Here is a 6,515-nt window from a genome sequence, read left to right on the forward strand (position 1 = left end):
ATGAATCATTTAAAAAGTTGAGTAGTCTATTTGATCAAATTGAAACATCAGTAGTTAAAGTAATTTTTTATCATAGTTTAGTGGCCACCCGTGTAGTTTACCCTAAATAATATTTTTATTTTTGCAATATAAATTATAAATAATGTTTATAAAATTATATTATGAAAATATATCATTAAATAAGGGCTAAACTATACCATTGATCATTTAATTATTTAGTCATTTCACTTTTGCCACTGATATTTCAATTTTGTCAATCAGAGTATCAGGCCACCTAACTATTTAAGTATTGTCAATCAAACCACTAACCCTTAAGTTTTGACGTGTCTTTTTCTTTTAAATTATATTTTAATTAATATAAATAAATTTAAATTATATAAAAAACCTTTAATCTAATGGTGACACGTGTCACCACATGATTGACTAATTAAATTTATTAAATTAAATTAAAACCAGGACTAAATCAATAGGATGTATAAGTATTGAGGACCAAATATATAATTATATCAATTTTAGTAACATACATCTCAACTGTAATGCCCCAATCATCGGGTCAGTGACTAAAGTGTAAGGATTTAAAAGTTAGTGGTTATATTTTGATAGATTAAAAAGTTTAAGGACTAATTTTGGAAATGTTATCTAGGACTTATTCTCAAATATTGAAGGATTGAAGGGCAAAGTGGTCTTTTGACAAGAAATGAATTTAAAATTCATTTCTAAGGGTTATTTAACATGTGAGGATTAGAGAAAGGGAAAGAAAAATCTAGAACACTTGTCTTCTTCCTTTCTCCATCGAGACCCATCATGGCTAAGGTAAGTGATTTTAAAGTTGATTGTTTCTTTCGTTTTTGAGTTGGTTTTTGGTGCTTGGGTTATATAAAAGCTTAAGAAACCTTAAAGACAACTAAAAACCATAGAATTTATGAGTTATTGGTGAATTAGTAAAATGAGTTTTTAAGAGATTTTATGAGATTGATTAGTATTTGTATTTCTAATGATATATTTGACTTGTCATAGGTGTAAATAATAAATTTGAAGTGTTAGAAAGGATTGAGAACATGTTTGAAAATTTTTATGATTTTTAGTTTCAAGAGTTCTATGGATAAATTAGGGTGTTAAAGGGGTTTTATTGTATATAAGTTATTGGTAATAAGTGTAAATGAGCTTAAAGGCATGAATGGAGTTTAAAGTTGGAAATTTAAGTGAAGTTAGGAAATTTTTCGAAGTGAAATAGATGAATTTTGGGTAAAGATATCGGTACTGGAAGAACAGTACTGATATTATAATGTTAAAGTGTATTAATCCGATGAACATAATCGATATTGATTAAAGTAGTATCGATATTGATGTGGAGGTATCGATACCAAGATTGAGGTATCGATACTGTAATTGAAAATGAATTCCAGAATGCCAAACTGGTATCGGTACTGAAGTAGGTATCGGTACCAGAATGCCAGAATTCCAGAATGCTCTCATATGTTTTGTAAATATGTTTCATTTTCCAATAAAAGTAAATTTTAGTTAGAATTTCAAATAGTCAAAAAGTCAATATGACACCTCAGACGTGTATCCGGGTCGGGTACGGGTCGGGGGTGTTACATCAACACTTTTGTCAACCGTTAACGGTTTGTGGCTTGACTGATAATAATTAAATATTTAAATGGTCTGATTGATAAAATTGAAAGATTGGTGATAAAAGTAAAAGGGCAAATATGATTGACAAAATTGAAAGATTGGTGACAGAAGTATAATGACTAAATAGTTCAGTGGTCAATAGTACAATTTATACTTAATAAATTAAACTAATCTTAAGTATAATTTAAGGTACTCATTATTTTATTAACATTGTAATAAAATTTTAAGTTCATCTAGTGGTTTGGACTTTTTCTTTTAGAAATCTCTGGTTTAGGCTTCTCCGAGTCTCTGTTGATAATTTTTCTATAACGTCAAAAGATAAATGTTTTCTGATGTAATTTTCCTTTAAAATTTTAAAATTTTAAAATATTAATAGTAAAATATTACAAAATAGGTAAAACTAGAATAATTTTACATAAGTATAAGGGGGACATTCCCACAAATATATATAATATATTGTTTCAACAATATATAGCGTAAGGGGACATCTATTTCAACTGACGATTATCCCAAACCTACAAAGAACATGTGTTCAAAACTATCTTAACAAAAACAATTGCAATGTTTTGCATTGACTTCCCTCCATTGTTTTTGTTCATCAGCCAACCCCCTCTGAAAGTACGGTATAAAAATCCATGATAGACTCGAGTTCCTCATGCCGGTAGACATTTTGCACATCTAAAAAACTGAGAAAATGGTGATAAAAAAACGAGAGCCACTTCAGCACCTCCTTATGATGCTCGTGACGTTTCGGCCAATATCCACTTTTGCTTGCTCGGACACTGGGAAATCTCCAATGTACATGTCAAAGAAAGCCCCTGGCACACAACCAAATATTAGAGTCAACACAGTTGAAGGTGTAAAGGAATGCCAGGACAGGGATTTTACATACTGCATAAATCCTTGCTGTGGATAGCTCCAATCTATCTACCTCTGATGGCAAAAATAATACTTTCGCTATAAGACAGAGGTATACTTCTTACAATATTTCGGAAACAAAAATTCCGATTTTCTAATATTTGGATCATTTGTTTAACTCATTTAACATGTTACAGGCAACCTGAGATGATTGTCTTGCTAAAGTTGTTATTGTCGAAGAAGGGATAAACAGAACAAGAAAGAAACTTACTTTTGGTTATTAGTTGTCCATCAGTTGTCCTTTGAAAGTTGATTATTGTTCCCTGCAATATCCGACAGAGTTAAGTTGACTTGCTGCTACATTCGATCAAATAGAGAAAAGACAGTTGAAGGATGAAGGATGAAGGATGAAGGGGATTTACCGCAGGTAATGGAATATCTTGAGAGAAGTAGGAACCAAATGTACTGAGACAAAGATAATCTGTGTTGGGATTTCTCTGGTATAAGTCAATAAATTTGTTAGAATTCTAGCAGATCTAGAAAAGAAAATAAAACGAGAAAGATGGGGAAAGGAAATAAATCCACTGACTTCGATCGCTTACCTTTACTAAACGAGCACGAAGAGATTTTTCAAAAGCACTGAAACATACACGATTGAAGTCATTTAAAGGCGCATGCAATTAGACTATCGTGTTTGTAAAATCTTAAAGGGTGCTGGATATGGGGAAAAAGAACTTACTCTCTAACTGTATTGGCTTTCATCCCATTGCAGTTTACCACTAGCCTAACGGTCATACCAATATCCTCCCTGCATAAAAGAAAAGATTCATGATATAATAGACAAAGAAAAGACATCTTCTGCAAAGATAAAGGGAACAAGAATGTAGGACTGAGCCTAAAACCTGTCCCAACTCGACTTTGAAGTCGAACACACAACTTATGAATGTTCAAAGTCCTTATAAAAATATATAATTTACCATCGGTTCAGCATGAAAATCTTAAATACCTAAGATGATCCTGATAAAAATCATTTTGTTTATTTAGTTCACCCACTGGAATAGAAGCATACTTTGCACCCAATTTCTGGCAAACAGAGTACTGATGAATATCTATGTAGGGAAACAGAAAATTGAGCATGAGTTGTTGAAGCACATGGAAAAGGACATCATTAATAACACAAGGTAGGAGGAATGAAGCAAAATTCACAAGTACTTATAAAAGCCAAATGCATACACCTTCAAAGACTTAATTTTGTTTATCTTCATGGTTCTGGAACCAGTACCTACAAGCACCTACAAGCACCTACAAGCATAGAGACATTATTCAAGTTATAGCATAAAAAATAGATAAAAAGCATATTTCAGAGGATTGATTCAGCAATGTCCCAAATGTTTTACCTCGGGAGCTAAACTGGAATTATTCCATGTATCAAATATGTTACCAATATTGTTGGGAACTCAATGCCAGTCCTGGGTACAACATCATGTCATTTCTGGTTCAAATCTAGAAATGGTACACTGCCACATCCTTGACCAACTTCACAAGGCCTTCGGTCCATGCATTATGGCATTTGAACTTCTGTGTTATGAAGGGGAACATCTAGTACTTTTGTGAGAAACACAATGATCATATTTGCTTCTAGTGTACTTTTGCCTGAAATGTTGGCATATTTCATGCTTTTAGTTAGAACTTCTGTGTTATGAAAGGAAAAGTCAATATCATCAACGTACAAGAGAAGATAAATGAAAGATCTATCTTTAAGCTTTTGCAAATAAACACAATGATCATATTTTCTTCTAGTGTACTTTTGCCTCCTCATAAAGCTATCAAATCGCTTGTACCACTTCCTCGGAGATTGCTTTAATCCATATAGTGATTTGTTCAGCTTACAAACCCATTTCTCACAACCACCATCTTTGTATCCTTCTGGTTGAGTCATATAGATCTCCTCTTCTAAATCACTGTGCAAGAAAATCGTCTTTACATCATGTTGAGCTAGTTCCAAATTCAACTGTGCTACCAAGGCCAACAATATTCTAATGGAGGAATGCTTCACAACAGGGGAAAATACTTCATTGTTATCGATTCTCTCCTTTTGAGCATAGCCTTTAGCTACCAACCTTGCCTTATAGCGAACATCTTTCTTGCTATGAGATCCATCTTTCTTTGCAAATACCCACTTGCATCCAATTTCTCTTTTACCTTTCGGTAATTGTGCAAGTTTCCAAGTGTCGTTGTTTTGGAGAGATTGCATTTCTTCATCCATGACACTTTTCCACTTATCACTTTTCAAGCTTTGTATTGCTTTTAGGTAAGTGATAGGGATATCATCATCAACAACCGGAAGAGCATAGGCCACCATATCAACAAATCGAGCAGGTCTACAAATATTTCTCATTGGCCTTGTAACTGCAAGTGGTTCTAGTGTCTCCACTGGTTATTGGGTTTAAACCTCTTCATCTTCTGATTATTCTATTGAAGTTGAAGAAATATCTGCATCAACTTCTGGGATCATCGTCTGCTGAAACTCCACCTATTTTTGAGTATGCTCCACCTACTGCGGAGTACTACTTGTCTGGACAGCTTCATTTGTTAACTTCTTTACTAGGGCAAATTCATCAAAGATAATATCTCTGCTACAAATTATCTTCTTGGTGTCTAAACACCAAAGGTGGAATCCCTTCTGTTAACTTCCTAAAAAGGCTACTTTTAAAGCCTTTTTCACTTAAGTTATTGTTTGTTTAAAAGTTCATTTTAGTCATTTTAGGATCATGTAGTTGTATATAGATGCATTTTTGGTGGTTGTGCTATTTTATTTCTTAATGGTGCTGTTTGAGGGAAAGGTGCAGTTTGTCTATGGTGTACAGGGAATAGCAAGAAAAAGGATTCTTTGGGAAGTAATGCCGCGGCATCACACGTTGCTTAAGCATATTGAAATGCCTCGGCATTTCTGGAGCAGAAAAAGACAAAAAGATATTTCTGCATAAGGACAGCTGGCACTGGACAGCTGTCTCTGCACGTGAAGGACTGCTGTAACCGCCTGCCAGAGCTGCCAAAGGACCATTGCCACTTGGAGGATAAGGTTCATACACAACATGTGATTCTAGGGGTATGAGGGGTATTTTGTACCCAACAACCTCATCATTACCCCTAGATATTTTTATTATATATGACACCTCATGGGAGAGAAAAAAAAGCGGGGGAGAGAGAGCACACCCATAGAGTAGAAAAAAATCACATTTTTATTTTCTCTTTTCCTTTCTTCTTCCTTGGGATATTCCTCCATTGATAAAGCTCCAAGGAGTGGCAAGCTAGGCGCCGGAAGGAGCAAGCGAGCTAGGTAGTTCGTGGTGGCCGAGAGGAGACCTCCGGTGGCGCGTCGAAGGCTTCTTCTCACTTCCCTTTTGCTGCTATTTTTCTATTAATTTATGGGTTGTTGGAACGACTATTTTCATGACTTTGTGTTTGGATATTTCGAACCCCACCATGAACTAACTTATTTGGTGGTGGTTGGTTGAACGATTGTTTAAACTTTATTTTTTAGGGTATATTTAAGTTTATTTTGGGTTCTTTATTTGCTTTGCTTATGAATGCTTCACCATCTAGGCTTGTAAGAGGCATGTAAATGTCCATCTCTTAGATGAAGGTTAGGTATTCGGAAGAATCCTAAGCTAAAAATACTTGTAAGTATTCGGAAGAAAAGCAAGATAAGATCCTCATAACCAATGGGTTATGGTATTTTCAAGGGGCTTTGAACCGGCTTAGGAATATTATAACTTAATCCCTTAGATCTCGGAAGAGACTAGGATAGGATTTCAACGACTAAAAAGGATGTCTTTATCAATAGGGTAGGTTGTCCAACATCGTTGAGTGAGACCAGATGCCTTGGCATCCTATTCTGTTAGGTTCTTTTGAACACCTTAGGAAAGCCCTTTCGAGTAAGTAAAGACAAGATAGCTTAAATATACTTGAGAAATAAGTTTAGCAACCTTAGACCAATCCTTACCATTCATTTCATTGGA

General features: G+C 34.5%; 1 pseudogene; it reads right to left on the bottom strand.

Annotated features, from left to right (window-relative positions):
* Nucleotides 1-2,355: 2,355 nt before the first annotated feature.
* On the bottom strand, nucleotides 2,356-4,312 carry LOC120144566 (annotated as a pseudogene).
* Between the last annotated feature and the right edge of the window lie 2,203 nt (nucleotides 4,313-6,515).

The sequence above is a fragment of the Hibiscus syriacus genome, unplaced genomic scaffold (genome assembly GCF_006381635.1).
Source record: "Hibiscus syriacus cultivar Baekdansim isolate YM2019G1 unplaced genomic scaffold, ASM638163v2 tig00002317_pilon, whole genome shotgun sequence".
In the NCBI taxonomy this organism is placed as follows: Eukaryota; Viridiplantae; Streptophyta; class Magnoliopsida; order Malvales; family Malvaceae; genus Hibiscus; species Hibiscus syriacus.